Source organism: Curcuma longa, unplaced genomic scaffold, assembly GCF_044706935.1.
Source record: "Curcuma longa cultivar G26 ecotype Majalengka, Jawa Barat unplaced genomic scaffold, ITB_CL_G26_1.1 utg2798_np1212_758248_RagTag, whole genome shotgun sequence".
Classification (NCBI taxonomy): Eukaryota; Viridiplantae; Streptophyta; class Magnoliopsida; order Zingiberales; family Zingiberaceae; genus Curcuma; species Curcuma longa.
Genome location: NW_027435600.1, coordinates 171,437 through 188,137, shown reverse-complemented (window position 1 = coordinate 188,137; position 16,701 = coordinate 171,437). Strand labels below are relative to the sequence as shown.

Below are 16,701 nucleotides of genomic sequence, written 5' to 3'. Positions count from 1 at the left end.
ATCTCCAACACACAAATATAATTAATTAATTTTAATTTGTTTTTCCGCTTCTCTTCGCCTTCTTTCCATGAAAACAAAGTCGACGGAAACTTAATAAGAGACCCTCAGAAAGCATTTCGCTTCCGGTTTGCCCTCGAAGCAAATTTCTAGGGTTTTTTTTTTCTACTTCTTCTTCCGTTTCGCGCTCTTCGCTCCTCTTCTCTTTTCTCTATTTTTGATCAATGGAGTAGCAGGGCCGTCCATGGAATTGCTCTCGACTGTGATTCTTCCTCGTGCTCTGGTCGCGATCTCACTGCTATGGGAGCCCTAACGGAGAATCGGAAGCGGCGCCTCGCTGTCGACCTCCGACTGTCTTCCTCCGCTCACCCCATCTTCCATCTCGCTGCCGAGCCATCACCTCCCTCCAAAAAGATCAAGCGCCTCTCCCCACCTGTCTCTCTCTCTGCTATCGCGCCTTTGACGCAGGTAGCGCAAACCCCCACCCCCGCGGCGCGGAGCTTCCCTCCTCCTGCTCCTCTTCCGCGCCCCGTCCACGGCCCCCAGCGCATCCTCAGAGCCTTTGGCCTTGGGTCGGCCAACGGATCCCGCCTTCTGCCGTCGCCTCTTAAGCCAAAAGACGTTGAGATGGGTAATCTCGTGTCGCAGTTCCTCCGGGGGAAGAAAGCCTGCCATCTTTACACCATGGAGGATGGGAAAGAGGGACCACGCGTCTTCTCCGTCCAGTATGAGTCGGGGTTCGGATGATAACGATGGGACTCATGAAGGGTTAGGGTTGGATCAATATGTTCAGTTGGTTATCAACGTGAAAGATGGTAACTTGGTTCCAGAGACGAGTCACAACAATGCAGTATTTCCTTTCTCAAAATCTGGTTTGTCAGACCTGAGAATTGTGACACAGAAGTCCGAGGAGACGCCCAACTTACATTTAGTAAATCGCAAAGTAGAGGATGCGACTAAACTTGTTTTCAAATCCTCTCCAGCAAGAGAGGATAAAACGTCAGACAGGAGAAGTCCTTTGTATAGAGAGCTGTACATAGAGTCTTCTAGAAAACACGATTCAAAACTGAGGAGCTTGGACCTTGAGGTGGAATTGGCTGAGAAGAAGATATCTTCCTTCCGCTTGATACACCATGAGCAAGAGAAGCAATTTGAAGCGGTATGATTTATAAATCTTTAATCTACTTAATTTATTACTTATTGAGCTCTCTTTTGCATGGACTTACAAGGCAATTACTTTTAGAGAATAAGTAGATGAGCCTATTTTGTTAATCTTTTTCTGTCACTATTATATCATGAACTCTTGAATGGACCAAAATTTCTCATGGAAAAATAAACACCAAAGAACATATAATTTAAAAAAATTGTCTTGAATTTAACATGATGCTGAGAGTTCCAATGCTCATCCTTTATCTAAATGTCTTCATGGACTACAAAATCTCTTCATTTAGCGTTGTTAAGGATACTATAAGCCATGCATTTCATAAAAAGCAACTTTCTTACAACAAGCTACATATTTTGTTGAAAAAAAACGAAATTGCTTTTAGGCAGTGATATTCCTTTTAGGTGCTGAAGATATACCTAATATTTGACCTAACAAAACTTTGGTAGTAAATTCTCACTCATTTTATGGCACTAAAACCCATAACCTCTAAAATCCACAACACGAGATCTAGATTTTAGTCAACTAACATTATAACTTAGAATTCTGCAAGAACTCTTTCTTGCAAAGTACTTTGTTATGAATGATGATAAAGGTTATTTATTTCAACTATATAGAATGGGCTTGGATGTTTAGTTTGATTTCCCTTTACAACAATTCTCAACTATTTGGGATCAACTTGACTCATCAATTTTCATCATTGATCTATATAATCATGAGTCATAATTCTTCTTATGTGATTCATCATGGTCAAGATGCAAAAATGATCGATATCATATATATACTCAACATTTAAAAGATTTATGATGATTTAATTTGATGCCGAGAGGTATAATACATCATTTAAAATCAATTTTGACTTAGCTAAACCATTAAATGAAACCAAATAGATGTAAATGATACCCAAGCCATCTATAAAAGAAGAAAGAGAGGAGGTTTCTTTTGTTACACAAATGAAGTAGATGACTTTGATACTTGGATTCTTCATCTATCTTCTTTGTGCATGTGTCTAACAGAGACTCGTACATCAACATTCAGTATGGACACTTAACTTTCCTATTGGTTACACAGTAAACATTTTAAAAACAGTTGTGTTAGACATTTGGATTCACACTTTGTCAGATACTCGTATCTAAGTCTGAGTAACATAGGGGAAGAGTTGGTGATCCACCTTCTTTGGACACACTTTTACGTGTGGCCCGCTCAATCGAGGGTGAGCATGCAACCTAGTGAGCATGAGAGCCATACCTCTTTGTGCTATGTGGATTCCAAGGGCCTCAAATGGATGTCATTTTCGTCCTTTGACAGTCTATCACTTAGGTCCACCACATTGCATCACAAAAATTCTGCATGCAAGATAGCGTGCATGTAGCATCACGTGCTCAAAGTTGATGGAAGGCATAGAAGAAGATAAATTGTCTTGTGGTGGATAGAGGAGGCATAAAAAATTAAAAATCCAATCAATTGGATCAAACCAAACTAGACAGTTTTTTGTTTGAAAATAGGCATTTGAAATACACACCCAAATGGACAGTATCTCTGTCCACCACCAATTTGATGTTGGGCTTCACTACATTGCATCGCAATAATCCGGCATGTAAGATATAATTATTTGATATTAAAATTTTTAATTAAATTTTTGATTATGTTATTGAAAATATTTAACAATGATATTTAATTATGATATTTTTATTAAATATTATGGAAAACATATTAATCAGATAGCATTTGGGGCAAGCTAAGCTCGGCAGTAGGCTGTGCGAATTTGATTCTGTGCTGGGCTGGGGATGGATTAGAATTGTGATGTTCCCAACTTGAGTTGCAGACTGCATGGGGCAGTTTGACTCTCTTTAACTCTATTTTTCATGTATCATTGTAATTGTCTATGCCTTACTCTCTTTAACTTATTTTATGCCATTGAAACTGAGTTAACGGTGAGAGTGGAGTGATGACTAGAGGCAAGAATTAATGTTGAACTGCCTTGATGCACGTTTTACCTCTATTAATGAAGTTAAAAGACAAGAAATTTTGCTTTTAAACAATGTAAGATAATTGAACAAGTATTTTTTTTTTTTGCAATGAGTCAATGCCAATGTGCTCCATGAGTAATATTGCTTCATTTGAGAGGACATTACATTGTATTGTTCAGGCAAGAAGACTTAACATTTTTATATTTCTTTTAGCTGAACTCCATGATTTATGTTTTAAACAATAATTCACCAAAAATCATTCATGATTTCAATCTTAATCTCACAACATTGCTTCAATAATATGGTTAGGTCATTTAGGCGTTTTTAAAATTATGTGCAGTGCAATTTCCGTTTCTCTCCCTTTTCACTCCATCTCTAGTTATGTCAATCTGTCTAAAACTGGGAACCTAAGAATTGTCTTTGAACATGTCGATACCAATTTTCTCAAATTTTGTTATCAACAAGGCTATTTCTTATTGCTTGCAAAATGTCAAATTAGACCTCCATCTAAAATGTAGCAGTGTAATATCGAAAAGGAATCATCCCCAAAAATACCAAAACAGAAAATATACTCCACTCGCAGTATGTTAATTAATAAAGGCAAAGCTCTCCACAAGTTCTTTTCAGCTAGGTATTCTTCTAACAATTTTTTTTATTGTCTAGTTTTCTGATAAATTGACATGTGATGCTTTTTTTAGGTACATGAGTTCTAGAATAATATGCACAAATAATTAGTATTTTTTCCTTTATGCATCTGGATAATTTCTGTTTTTGTTTTAATAAATATAGGATTTAAAAGAAGTTTTTTCCCCACTCACAAATGAAGAAGAGGAGGAAGTTTACCGTGCATTGAATGGTAAAAACAGGTAAAAACATATGTTCATATTTCGTACAGCTTTGTTGATTACTTTCTTCCTTCTAAATGAGGTTCTTTTGTCCCTTTGCAGTCATGAAGTCCTAGTTGTACATGAACCTTCTAACATTGAGATAACCAAAGAGGTTTTGCGTTGTTTAAGCCCGAACGCTTGGTTAAATGATGAGGTAATTCTTATATAGCATTATATTCTATTTGGATTGGATACTTGATGTCCCTCAGTTGTTGATGAGCTTGTTTTCTTAGTAATTTTTCATTTACTTATCCACGAACATTATCTTCTTTTTTTTTCGTGTAGGTCATAAATCTCTACCTTGAATTATTGAAGGAGAGAGAGAAAAGAGAACCTAAGAAATTTCTGAAATGCCATTTCTTCAACACATTTTTCTATAAAAAGGTAATCATTCCTCAACTGTTTTATTACCATAAGTGTTGTTTGTTTCAGTATGGCTTCGAGCATGATCTAATAGTAATATTTATAACACAAGAATTCTTAAAAATCTAATTATTAATTTTTTGTTTGGATTTAAGTATGTAAATATTGAATTAATCGAAATCAGAAATGAACTAAATTATCTTCTACAAAATTATCCTCAAATCTAAGTGCTACAAGATTGGTATCTTTGTTAAATGTTGACATTGGTTGATTTAGTTGGCTTAAAAAATTGAGAAAATTTATAGGTCTTTCACAAGAGAAAGATAAATATATAAATAACATTCTAAGCATGCTAATAAATTTAGAAACATGAAAATAAATACACATAATTGCACCAACAATTTGTTATCATGCTAACGGATAACCGTGGATAAAAGACTATGCATCTATGCAAAAGAAGACTAAAGATAATGTTAACAGCCTAGCTTGGATAAAAGATGACTTCACTTGAACAAAGGAAATTTTTTTTGGTGTTAATAAAAATAAATGATATATTTCTGGCATGTGGGTATAATTTTTTTTGTGGTTATCCAGTTACCCTGAATGCTCTCTAGAATTTCTGTCCATTAGTGAATCTGTAGGTTTCTAATGTCAAAACACATGTACTTGGGTATTCTATGACTTAAAAGTATGTTGGAATATATTTTTCCTTCAGTCTCATCTTATCCATTGTGCGATAAGTGTTTCTTATAGTCATTATAAGCTGATTTGAACACTTTACTATATATTTTAGCGGTCCTAACAATCTTCTTTTCAACAAACTGCTCTTGTTGATGGCTATTCATGCCACAGTGAGTAACAGTGAGCAAAATACTCTTCTATATCATCTGATCCTTCATTGAAATTTTTTGGATTTAATTGACAAGTACATGTATCTTTGACTAACGTGTTTTATGATCCCCCTTAATTGATTCCTAGGTTTGTTCTGGTGCCTACAATACTGACTCATACATTTATTGTGATCTTTAGGACATTGACTTAAATCTTCATTAAACTTGGATTAATATCATTGTGGGTCCAAGTGCATGTATAAGATCTTATTTATTAATGTCATCCTGTTAGACTCTCTACTCAGTTGATTCAACTAATAGCTTTTCACAAGATTGTTAGACGTTAAAATTTTCTATTTGTAAGCCCTTCTGTTCATATTGTAGTATTTGATTTGCGATTCTCTACCAAGCATCTTCATCTCTCAGAATGGTAGTATTGTTTCCTCCAGCCATCTGTTGATGTAGATTTCTTGGGACTAAAATGGTGGGAGTTCTTTTATAAAGTGAGATGGAGTTTTGTTTGTGAGAAATTAATATAAGATGGAAATTTCTTGGTGAAAAAAATTAATTCAATTGCATAATAAAAAAAACTAACAACAAAATTAAACAAGAGTCTACTGTCTAAGATGCTACTCATTCAAATCCTTATCAATTCAATTTAGTTTGTCTGTCTGCTGAAGGTAAGTTTTCTCTTTTGCAATCTTGATTATATTTCTAAATATATTGTTACATTCGATCTTAGCATATATTTTTTTCAGACTCTCAAGGGCTTGCCCTTGTAACTAGTCTTATATCCATGAAGGGAATTATCTATTTAATGGACTAGGATGTAAATCTCACTCTTTTCTAGTGGATTTGGTTGCTGAAGGAGCCATTCTCAATTGATGACAATGATAGTGATGGTAGCACTCTAGTAGGTGTCTTGTCTTCCTTAAGAAGTTGGTGACATTATGCTTGAAGAAGCTCAAGCACTGGTGTGGTGATGGTGATGGAAAATCCCAGCAAACTCAGTTCTGGCATGCAATGCGCAAGCAAAGTCTTTCTGTGGGAGAAGGTGGCGGGCAAAGTCTCTGTGGGAGAAGGTGGCAGGCAAGACTTTTCTTGGTCATGGGTTTTTAGAAAAGCACTGATGGGGACCTTGGTTGGGGTAGTAGTATATGACCTGATGGCGCTGCAATTAGTTCAATGGAGAGGGCAACAATAGGAGGTGGTTTCATAGTTGATTGATGTTTGTTGTGTAGTGGGATCATCAATAACAATGAACAGGGTGGATTTGGTGGTGGTTGATTCAGGTAAGCTGTCCGGGTGGATATCCTGCCTCTTGTGGAGCTAGCTTGGCTGTCAGCTAGGGACGGAGTTACTCTGGTATTGTTGAGGTGAACCCGGTCACATGGAATTTGTATTGTTTATTGAATGCCTTAAACAAGGATAGAGCCTCTTTCAGAATAGTTGGTCTATTTGCGATTTAAACTGAGTGTTACTTATACAGGAAAAGTTTGAATGAATAAAAATAATATTTTTATAGTTCTGAATCTGTTTATTTGGATTAATATATTTCATCGCATCATTTTCACAATTTTAAATAACTTGTTTTTATCAGTTCTGAAAATACAAGTCTAATACGTGGTTTCAATTAAGCAGATCTTTGGTAATCACTGCAACTAATACTTATTCAGATTTTATATATGATCATCTTGTGATGAATTTTATGATTATTCTCATTGATTGGTAGGGTTGACTCCAATTGATTTATAGCTCATAAATGCTTAAAAATTCATCTATATTTCTCTTCTTTGGAGGAAAGCTGTCAATTATGTGGTGTTCGACTTAGAACCATCCTTTTTTTTTTGTTTTGTTAATATTTTAATTTATTTTTTTGTTGCTCCTTTATCTGCTAGTTTTTTCACCTTTGTTTATTAAACAAAATTGAGCATCCTACTTATGTTGTAATTCACTCTCTCTCTTTCTTTTTTGTTTAGTTGGTAAGCGGAAGAAATGGATATGACTACAAGGCTGTAAGGAGGTGGACAACTCAAAGAAAGCTTGGATATAGCCTTATTGAATGTGACAAAGTAAAATTTTTCATTCATTTCAATGTACTTGCATTAGTTTTCTATCCTTGCATCAACCTCTTTATTATTTAAACGCAGATATTTGTTCCAATACACAAAGAAATACATTGGTGTTTGGCCGTAATCCATGTAAAAGAGAAGAAGCTCCAATATCTTGATTCACTTGGTGGAATGGATATGACAGTGTTGAGAGTACTGGTATGTTTTAAGTACATATTCAAAGCCAACAGGATGGAAACCTATTTTGGAGATGTGATACTTCTTATGGACTTATTAGCTTTTGGGTTCTTTTGCAAATGACTAGTTATTTCTGTAATGCATCACTAAAACTGATTCCTTGAATCACACAGAAACACAACGAAATTGATAAAGAAAAGGGATAAAGAAGCTCATGTAAGGAAGAAATCGACACATAATTGAAAGAGAATTTGATTAATCTTCCTAATACAACGAGATGCGTCAAGTTTATAACTCAATAGCAACTGAATTAGGAAAAGAGCGCCATTAATTAGAAACACAATAATCCTGATAAGCTCTTGTCAAATCAAAAAGGTACCTATTAAACTATTACCTAAGTAAAAGACATTAATACTTAAACAATTACTTAGATCAATTACAAATTCAAAATTATTGATTTTGTTAGATTATCCTTCTAGGTGAGCTATGAGAATCTTTAGTTAGATTATCCTTTTCAGTGAATAATGACTAGGAGTAACACAATTTGAAGTCTTTAAATATGGTAATTTTGTTCTTTGGACGTCCCTTCCATTGGGTTAGAAATTGGTGCATCTTTTCTCTTCTTTTGACCTCTCTTCATTTTTCTTCCTTTTTAAATTTCTCTTTCTCCCAACAAAGAAAACATATTAGTTTATCATAGGGTGTAGATGATGTTTATGCTTGTGTATCTGTGAAATTAAAAATGTTGAGGATAAGTTTACATAAACAAACCAATGATAAAATCAACATAAAAGGATGAAGGCTCAAAAATCTCTAAGAAAATTAGCATCTCCTCCAATTTGACAATTGAGATAAATTGGCAAGTCAAATAAACAAGCTTTCTGATTATCTTTTCTCATAATATGACCAAATAAATTAGATATGATCGCTATCAAGTCGATTATCCTTGACAAGGGTCAAGTCAATTGAGTGAGGCTTTTATAAGATTATATAATTAAGGGGCTTATTTGAGGTATCATTGAGGACTCTCCTAAAGCATTTCAGAGCAATTTCCTAAAAATGTGTGGGGAAGGAACTTTTATGGTTAAGTTATCAACTATCTTTTTAAATTTAACTTTTTTTTATTTCAATTAAATTTCTTTGATTGTGAGTGAACTAGAGGCTTTAGATATTTTCTTTGGATTTGATTCACTTAAGGAAATTGTTTTGGGTTCACAAAGTTATTAGGTGATCATCTCTTAAAAATGACATAACTTTTTTTTTGTTATTATTATTTTTTATTTCATGCCAATATGTGATAGATAAATGGCTATATAATAGTGGTTATGAAAACTACCAAAATTCTCCAGCAGCTCTTATGAATTTATTGTTGGTAAATCATGTTCATTCAATTGAAATTATATTGGGATCCGATTGTTCATCAAAACTAAAGATGTCTGATTCTAACATATTCATGCCAATATTGATCATTATTTTTAGGAAAGTGACTTGCACCTTCTCTTAGTATAGAACAATGTGATTGCTATAAGTGGGCATAGTATTTTTGAAATTATGGGTTCAAATAATTATTTGGATGGTGAATTCTAGTTATAAAGTTAATCTTGTCCTCCATTAGTTGGCTTTGTCTCATCTCTCAAGTATGTATAGGTGGTTGTGGTTCCTCTTATCATATCAATCTAAGTATTGACTAGTAATGAAGATTATAAAATCAAGCAATGCAATAAATTAAATATAATGCAAGAAAATAGTAAAGATGATAAACAAATTAAAATTGAAGTAAAGAGGATGCTATTATAAGGATGTTAATGACACGATTATGTCTTCTTTTTCCCTTTTTTAATGATAAATAAACTAACTAAGAAATTTATACTACCAAGAAATTTACTTATTGATGTTCTTTTAACAAATAATGAATGATAACATGCAACAACTTGTAAGAATAAATAATTAAACGTAATAAATTTAAATTAACCAACTTAAATAAACAAAAGGATTTTTTTAAAAAGAGGAAATATGTTTATACCTAGATGATGTGAGCCAAATTTGATGTTGACATTATCATGAGGTCTGAGTTTAATCAATGAATTGGTATGCCAAGTTTCTTTCAATTTTTACAATTCCTTGCTCCAAATCCAAACTTGTATTGAATCCCGAATCCACCACTTTTTTCCCTCACTTTTGTTTTTCAAAATACTCGGTGCTACTTGTTGACCCTAGCTTAATCTCTTTTTATTATTTTTTCTTCTTTTTCATCACTTGATCCTTTTTTTTTTAAATTTTAATCTAACTAAATTGGATCCCTAACTGGGATTCAATTTGTCTCTCACATGTGTGAGGAGGCCATTAATCATAGCGTGGAAATGAGGTTGTCGCATGTTGTGGTGTTCACTAAGTAGGCAAACAACGAATGTGAAGTAAGCACTTTTGAGGTATCAAAGGTTGCTTCCTGCATTAGGATTGAATGGATTAAACTTGATTATTGCAGGAATGGCAGTGAAGTCGTTGGTAAATAGGGTTGCATGTGAATGAGGCGGCAGAGGAGAATATCCCTTTGCTTGTTGTTGGCTTACACAAAGCTTCTTGGAGTTGTAGATGGAGGAGCAGACTAGGTTATAGTTATAGATTTAAATGCTAATCGGTTGGCATGGGCGGAATTTTTCATTCCACCCACAAATTGGTATCGAAATGGTGTTGCAGATGAAGCTGCGACCTCACGGTGTCGTGGAGGTAGCCCTGAGGTTGCGGAGATAGTCCTGACCTCGCGATTGCCTTTGTTTTTTTTATTTATAAAAATTTTTATATCCATTAATTATTTTCCTCCTTTATTATTATTATTTTTTCATTTGTCTACTAGGGTAAACAGAAAGGGAAAAACCCTCTTTACCTCTTTAATAATGGTTATTCACCCCCCCCCCCCCCCCCCCCCCCCCCCCCCCAACCGCTATTTGTGAATAAAGAAATCTTTCTTAATGGATTTTTTTTTTCTATTTATCCACGAGGTAAATAGAAAAAAAAAACTCTTTAAGATGGAGAAAACAAATAATTAGAAAAAATATAATATAATATTTAACCTTATAAAATATATTATTATGAGTTAAATTATTATATATAAATTTAGTTTACTTTTAAATTGATTAAAATAAATCTAAATTAAATTAAATCTATTTGATCCTGTCATGTCTATTTGGTGGACTTTAATTAATTCTAAGATAACTTTTACTCAATGAGCATCAAACATTTTATGAGACAATATCAAAATTCAAACTCAATTTTCAACATCTCAAAGATAACTTAATAATAAGTATTAAAGTACTGAAACTGTATTGGCATGACACGACACAATACTGAAATTGTATCTCTGGTCATAAATCAAAACTTGGGCACGGTTAACCTTGGTCATAGCACAACTAGGGTCGAGGGAACTTGATGCCAATGGCACATGGACCTTGGTAGTGCTACAAGATTGGGAGGTGATGACAATTAGGAAAGTGGAGATCCAATGCTCAAGAGGGTTCTTAATGGCTGGGGGCTGCACTAGTCTTCCACTATTGGCTGGCATCGAGTGGGCCTGCATGGGAAGTGGCAGGATTGCTGTGTATGGCAGAACACAGTTGAAGCCCTAATTGCATGAGGAAACTTCTTGTTGGATCTAAGGGTTTGTTCCCTCTTTTTGCTGGTGAAGAATGCAAGGATGACCAAATGGAGAGATTTGACAGAAGCTTTCTCCTCGATATGGGATTTCCTCTTGTTGTAGTAATGCGTGAAGTATGTGGGAGAAGATTAGATCTGCAGGCAAAGATCTACGTTCTTGTTCGTCAGTGCAGGTCAGAAGTTAAAGTGAGATGGTGGGTGGTGATGGATGGTAGATGTGTAGAAGATGGAAGTTTAGGGGAAGATGTTGAAGTGTTGAACACCAAATAGGAATTCAGCTATTAAGTACCAAAATTGAACTCCTGAATCACACACACAGAGATGAATTTGGACAAAATTGATAAAACAAAGGGGATATCTATCTCACATAAAAGAGAAACCTTACACGGAGAATTAAATGAATATTTTATTAATTGAAAGCTATGTAATACAAAGAGGCGCAATTTTTATATCTCAATATCAATTAAATGTGTATAGGCGTTGGGTGCAATTAGAGGACAGATGGACTTCAGATGTATATGAATAAAATTATTGTTGATGATATGATATTAATGTCTTGTAATTTCTATTTTAAATTAGTAATATGGGTGTTGTTGGGGTAATATGATTTTACATCTATTAGCAATAATATATTTTTTATTTAAATTAAAAATATAACCTTATAATGTCATAGCTATCCATTAGTCACATAACTTCATATATGACTTACTAACAATTGTGTTGATTAAATTTAATCAAAATAGATTTTTGTTTTGTTGTATTATATTTTAATCACCAATATAGATAAATCGATATTTTTTATTATTAATTATGTTATTCATTATATAGAAGGGGAACTTTGGTACATCGAAATAATTTACCGTGTGATGTTGTGGTCACAGTTTCGAGTCGCAAAAATAATCTCTTGCAATGTAGGACAACGTTGCGTACAATAGACTCAATGTGGTCTAACTCTTCCTCAAAATTCACATTGGCGGTGGCTTCATGCACCGGGTTACTCTTTATGTCTTTATGTTATTCATTATATAGACTAACATTGCTATATTAAATTAATAGCTATATATTTTTAGTTAACTTTGAAGGTTACCATTTGCTAATATCAATATTCTCTATCTTTATAAGCTATTATAATAAGTGTGGACAAAGCTTTGCATTTTTACCACTTCATTTTATTTATTTATTTTACATATATATCATTCTATATCAAAATCTCATATGTATATGATTTTATCTATCTTAACCTAGTAATTTAATGATTGTAATTGACAATATTCACTATTATGTCTAGTGTGTTTGGATTTATCTACTTATCCATTATTATTATTATTATTATTATTATTATTATTATTATTATATTATTATTATTATATATTTAGTATATTAGCATGGTATTTGAATGCAAGGAAAGACCAATAAAGGGATATAGAATACAAATTGAATAGAAAAAGAAAGAAACAAAGGTGGAGTTAAATATTTGCCGAGATAATGATAAGAACATTTTGAGTATATAATCTTAACCAAACATCACTAAATTGAGTTTATTTTAAAATAATGGAATTTATGAAAGATTTATTGATTTGAAAAGATATATATATGTAATATTAATTTTTTTCTATTAAAAAAATTTGCCATTTCATAATTTTAAAATGGTAGATATGTATTTGCCCCTATAAGATTAATTAATTCTACTTAATTTATATCTACATTGAAGTTAATAAGTATTATTCAATTTGATTATTGGATGATCTTGCTCAAGTTGGATGTATATGCTCATTGTGGTACTACTAGTAAAGACTTGCTAATAAAACATTAATAGAGAGATCATTTTGCCTTTTAATTTAGAATTTGGTTATTCCTTTTAACTTATTTCTTGAAAATTTTATTTATATTTTAGGATTAGAAATAGACAAGCCAAATAGTATAGCACTACAAGAGGAAGACTCATCCAAATTCATCTCAGAATGTGTCAAATAGTGCTGAGTGTCAGTATGGTATGGTATCAAAATCTTACTGTTCCAGGTCAGGTAGAAATTGATGCCTTTGCATGGAATGATGCTAATCCTTGAGTTTGTGCATGACTAAGAGAATAAACTTGTGTGGTATGATTGATTTTGCAAAATGGTTTTTTTTCTCAGCTCGCTCAAGTTACACTTTTATCATGTTCAATTGTAATAATCAATAGGTTCTCTAATCTCATAGACTGTGATTCTAACATGCCAACTTGAAACTATAACCTTATTGTAACTAACCGTTCATCCAGTAAATATCTGATATTAGATCGTTTTAATTTCAGGCTAAATATCTGATGGATGAAGTGAAGGATAAGAATGTGAATCAGGTCGACACTTCATCTTGGAAAGTGGAAGCAGTTGTTGACCTACCTTTGCAGAAGAATGGGTACTTGTTTCTAACCACTGCTATTAGTCTGGCGCTATTGAATTTCCATATATTTGCCTTCTATTGCATTTATTCTGTACTGTTTTTCTCTTGAATATTTAGCTTTTTGCTATCACGTGGAAGATTAAAATTCCTTGATTGTTGCAATAAGCTTACATGATGATCTGTTTGTATTTTCCCACCTTTTGATCCTTTTTCTCTATTTTTTCTAAAAAATATGATGCCTTTTATATGTGCCTACTTTGGTCATACGTAGTTGTGGTGATGCAGCACTGAGAACCAACTCAACAGCTCATTAAAATTCTAATTTTATTAAATTGAAAGGTGACTTAATAATTTATGGGATCGAAGTCTATTTTAAAGGTATCTAGTCAAAACCAAAATGAATTTGAGATGAAAGATTCCTAAATTTAAATTTACTTAATTTTGGTGGCAAATACCTATTCTCTAAATAGCTTATTCTCCAAAATAGTAATAGAAATTATCTACTTTCTCTTGACATACTCTAATAAAAACTTGTAGCATTCAAAATTTTCAACTTCAAAACTGCTAAGCTAAACCTTCATCACTGATCCTAATCATACTATCCCACTAAGAGCTCAAACCTAGGCAAGTAGTAGGCAAGTTGGTAATATCTTCAGTTTGGGTATTATTACTACTATTGAGTACTCGATCTGAGTCTTGAACCTTCAATGAATATAGCTTTTGCTTCTTTTTGTTGATCGTTCCTTCTAATAAGAAAATGATATGATTGATCACTATTAGGAATATACTTTCTATAGCTCTTATTAATCATGACATGGGGAATAATAATGTTGAGGATGAGAGCATGGCCATGACAAAGGCAACATGTCAGATAGAGGCTCTAATATCTTTATGAGATAACAAGTTTATAATGTTGACAATTGAACTAATGTTTGATTAGGTTGACAAGGTAAATAGTGAAATTGTACAATTGTGAGAGTTAAAATGAAATTTAAATAGTGGAATAAAAAAATTTAAAAGGCTTTGAAGGGCAAAAAAGTGGAGTTTGGCTACAAAAACAAAGTGAAATAAAAAATTTAAAATATTTTAGGAGAATTTTAACATATGAAAACTTTAAGTTTAGTGCCTAGTTGGTTAAGTGGAAATTAATTAGATTTGTAGGTGCAAGTGATAAGACCAATCAATGAAACTAAATTCAAAGTGGTGTAATTGATTTAAGTATTATTAAACATATAGATTTACAGTATGTTGTCTTCCAGCTTGTTGAGGATCGTTGATGAAGCCTGATAACGGAAATATCATATTTAACTCTGATCCAACTTTTAAGTGGCCTTAGTAATACACATCAAGCTTGACCTGAAAGTATTATGATTCTTTGTATAATCTTTGCGGACTCAATTTGATTAATTGGCATTTCTTAACTGATAAATCTTTTATATCTGATCTACATAGAAAGGAAAATCTTTCTTCTGTTTGATTAGTTGTTAATTTCTAACACTGAATCATTTGTATGTTTACTGCAGTTAGTAAAAACCGGGCTGTTATGCTTCTGTGTTGGCCCTACTTGATAGATGGCTGTTCAACTTAATATATCATTATTTTTTATCTTGAATAATTTGAAAATAATTGTTTATATCAATAGGTGGGATTGTGGAATGTTCATGCTCAAGTATACAGATTTCTACAGCCGTGGTTTAAACCTCTTTTTTCAGCAGGTACTTAAAACTGAGTTAGATGATCACTTGTCCCTACCTGGTGAAGCTGCCAGATCATTAGTCTAGGTTTTATTTGTACTGGTGGTCGTACATTTCATAATATTCTATGCCCTTTTCTCAGGAAAACATGCCATACTTCAGGAAGAGGACTGCCAAGGAGATTCTTAGATTAAAAGCTGATTGAAAGGGGGAAAATAATACTGAATAAGAAGCAAGTTTCGGCATGAGTTTTAGCTGAAGTCTTCAGAGCAGATGATAAAATGGGAAGATTTAGTGAACCATGCAGGCAAATGAAAAGTGCTCTATTTTAAGAAATGATCTAACAGTTCACAAGGAGTGTTGGATATTGGGAAAAGATGGAACAGTATGCATCCATTGAATTATCTGCACACACCTATATATATATGTCAATTATAAGATGTTGCAAATATTCTCTCAGCAGAGGTGACGGGCTTTTTTCTTTCGTGTCCATTGGTTCTAGGCCTTTTTGTGTGAGCTTGTCTTTCTCTACGTTGTCTTTTATTAAGCAATTCAACAACTGGTTTTGTAAAGATCATGATTTTGTTAGCTTAGATTTTTTTTTTCATTTAAAAATATGGCATGCCACACCTAATTAGAGGAAAAGTGTTGTTGGCTTAAATGGAATTCTCTTCTTGTTTTCTTCATGCTTTCAAGTTTTGTTAAAATGGCCACAAATAAGAGCTGCAGGTGGATTCATAAGAGCAACTCTACTCTGAGTTTGAGTCGGTTGTGCTTTTGGATTTATATTTATATGATTAATTGGGTAGGTAGGATATGAATACCGGATTATTAAAAAAAATAAAACAAAATACGAAACTCTTAGGCGACTGTATAAAATCAGCTCACACATATATGTAAGAGCATTTGTAATGCACGTTAATGGTGCGTTAATAACAAAGAGAAAGAGGATGAGTCAGCAGTGCTTGCCCATGTGGCAATGGCATCATAGTTTGAACGCGTTCATCAGTGGGGCTCACATATAATTTTTTTTATTATTTTATTATTAGGCCCACATATAATTTTTTTATTATTTTATTATTAATAGTGGTGTTATAACGTATCTGTGTTCCAGATGCTCTAATAACAGTCACTTATTTTCCAAGTAATAATTCACCTTTATTATAGAAATTCATAATTATGTAATTACCGTAATCATCTGCTATGATCAGAACAAAAGACAAGGGATATTAAGCTAACAGACACACCTTGAAGACATATGAAGCTATTTACTTGTGAAAAAAAAAATATTGAAAATAAGAATATTAGATATTAAAAAAACTAAAAGACAAACTCAAGGGAGATGATTGGAGAAGAAGAAAGAGTAGTTATCGTCGTTGCTTAGAGAGAATTGAAGCTCAAGACAAGCGATAAAAATAAAATAGTAATTTTGGATTCGACTCTCAATCGATTTAACAATTTATATTCGAGCTGGGTTAACAATCTTATCTTAATGTTCTTTTTTTTTTCACAAAAA

At 33.0% G+C, this 16,701-nt stretch overlaps 1 pseudogene; it reads left to right on the top strand.

Moving 5' to 3' along the window:
- Nucleotides 1-79: 79 nt before the first annotated feature.
- LOC141820231 (ubiquitin-like-specific protease ESD4) lies at nt 80-15,757 on the top strand (annotated as a pseudogene).
- Nucleotides 15,758-16,701: the final 944 nt, after the last annotated feature.